Below are 2,710 nucleotides of genomic sequence, written 5' to 3' on the forward strand. Positions count from 1 at the left end.
TCTTAACATCATAGCTTGCTGGTTTGAAAATCTAGGTTGCAAATTTTAAGTTTTTTTTTTCCTTTTGTACTCTGGATTGAAGGATGTGATACATGAAAACTCCAGTTTAACAGAGCCTAGAGACTAAATCAGATTGTGTAGGTAAGGTTTTGGCTGAGAAGCAGACACTTCCTAGTCAGTACCAAGAACTCAGAGAAGAACAGGGTAGGTTTTAATGTAAGTTTACTTTCCTTGCCATGAATTTTAATGACAGTTTTCACGACTGCTTCTGTGATTCGTAAGAGAAAATTAAAAACCTACACCTTGAAACTTATACGACAAAGCTGCTAACATCTCGCAGCTTCTGGCATTATCTTTGAGAACCCTTCAGTCCTTTATCTGTGCCACATTGTTTTCCACACAAATGTATTTTAAATATAAAACATTGAATGTTCATTGCTTCTTTATATCATTTGTATTCATTATCCACCAGAGGCAAAGGGCACAGCTTTATATAGAAGCCTCATTGAATGTCTCATTTTGCTATTTTACTGTACTGTACATATTTCCCAATAAATTATTTCTTTCAAATGCAGATATTCTTCTGGAAAAGCAAAGCAGGGCTGTTTCCTCTGCACAGAGGTTTCCTTTTACCATGAGCACAGCCAACTCATCTGGCTTGGGTTAGTTTGTCAGGCATATTTTGGGAACAGTTTGAGAATTAATTCTGCTTTAAAGACTATAATCACCTTTTTGGCCCTTGAAACTGGTTCAGGATTTTTGTACCACGCCAGCAATAAAATAGCTTTTGCACATGTCAAAGGTTTGTTTTAGACAGGCAAAAAAGCAGATGAAATCTTTGTCTTTCTTACAATCTATACCCACAAAGCACTGACTCAGAAATGACTTGTCCCTGTATGTAATGAAGGCACAGTCCCACCCCATACCATGCGGGATGGTCCTGGGGGCCACATACTTTGACTCTTTCAGGTGCCAGCAAAATTATTGGTGTTGGTTAGCTACGCTCACAGATGGCATGTGAGATTTCTCAGCAGTGAAGGCAAAAGTTGTACTGAAGGTCAATGTGGCTTTGGGGACATCAGTGATCAGAGGGAACCACTGGATGAAAGTGGCAGTCCGGAAAGGGGACTGTGATGTTGGCTGGGAGATGAAGGGAAATGTGTGTGGAGCAGGCTGTGAGATCTGGGTGCCAGCATGTGATCTAGGGAGGGAGCAGGGATGTGTGATGGGTGTCTCTCTCTCCACACTGATTGATGGGTTTCATCACAATTCCTACTTGCTCTTCTGCCTTCTTGATCAGGCACAGGGTAGCTTTGTGCTGCTTTGTCCCTGGTCTTGACTCTGGAACACTGGAGGGATGTTACAAGTCTGGGATGCAAAACGGAAATTGGGGAGCATTATCAGAGTTCCACCTTCCTTGTTGGTTTGTGAATTTCACACACCAGGGACAATCCCCTCTCCTTCCCACCTATTTCCTGTTCAGGTCTGACACACCCTGTACCCTTTTTCAATCTATTTTAATTCCTCATCCCCTTTTCTTTGCTCCAGTTGACTCTCCTTATAATTTCCCACTCTCCACTCCCTCACCTCTCCTTACCCATTCCCAGAGCAATCCTATCTCTCTGGTTGCCTGTGTCAGATCATTCCCATCCAGCTCACTGAGAAAACCATCAGCCAAGATGTCCCCCCTGGAGCAGATCCCACACTTGGGAATTAGGATCCCTTCTGTCTTGTTTCCATCCTTTCCAAGGCATGCCTCAGCACCTCCATACCTCCTCTGTAGGGATGAGCACACCAAGCAAAGGGAGCCTGAGCACCTTCCTGAGGAGACCTCCAGAGCCTTTGATCCAGAATCCTCTGGGACTTACCAGAAGCCCTGAATGTCGTCTGGGAGGCTGCAGGTCCCGCTCAGCTCCACTTCAATCTTGATAATGGCACTTTGCTTCCTGAGAGCCTCCCAAGCAGCCCAGCTGCCACGTTCCTCATGCCTGAGAGGCTGTGATGCTCTGCTGTGGGTAGAGCACATTGCAGCAGGTCACTGCACTGCTGCTGGGGCAGCGCAGCTCCGAGAGCCTCCGTGCGGAAAGGCGCTGCATCCCACTCTGCTTACAGCGGATACCGGTCTCAGGAGGGCATGGTCTTGTTCATTACAACTAATGAACAGTCAAATGGCTCCACATACTTCCTTACACAGATAAAGCAGTCTGAAAAACAGATTTTAACTTGAGCCCAGGTCCCGGTGAGTGCTGTTGAGTGCTGTTGTGGGGAAACCACAGGAGAACACCAAGGCAGAAGGACTATGATCTCAAACTGTGGTCACTGACTTTCCAGCTCTCAATACACTCCTACTTTGTCTTTTGCTACTCTGTACAGCTCATGGCAGGAGAAACTGAGGTGTCCTTTTTATTTGTTCAGTTTTCAGCTGTGAGTGCAAGTTATGACCTGACTGGTTCAAAAAATGGCATCTATGTGGTTTATAATTTAATACATGCTAAAATTGACTGACAGTTATCCATGAGCTGTCTCCGCTGTAAATACTAAGACCTGCATTCAAGATGTCTTGGAATGCAGTACACATGTATTTTTATTGATCATTCTGCCATTTCTATTACACCTTTCTGTCTATTTTGCTCTTTTATTCTTTCCTTTTTCTTCACAGTAACCTGTAATTTCCATCTTAGGCTTTATTATTCCTTCTCCCTGTACTAAT

General features: G+C 44.3%; 1 long non-coding RNA gene across 1 annotated transcript in view; it reads right to left on the minus strand.

The window, feature by feature from the left end:
• LOC135450092 (uncharacterized) overlaps positions 1-2,464 on the minus strand; it is a 13,166-nt gene extending 10,702 nt beyond the window's left edge. The window contains exon 1 of the long non-coding RNA XR_010440949.1: positions 1,869-2,464. This is a non-coding gene — a long non-coding RNA (uncharacterized LOC135450092). The remainder of the gene's footprint in view (positions 1-1,868) is intronic.
• Between the last annotated feature and the right edge of the window lie 246 nt (positions 2,465-2,710).

This window comes from Zonotrichia leucophrys, chromosome 7 (assembly GCF_028769735.1).
Source record: "Zonotrichia leucophrys gambelii isolate GWCS_2022_RI chromosome 7, RI_Zleu_2.0, whole genome shotgun sequence".
Taxonomy (NCBI): domain Eukaryota; kingdom Metazoa; phylum Chordata; class Aves; order Passeriformes; family Passerellidae; genus Zonotrichia; species Zonotrichia leucophrys.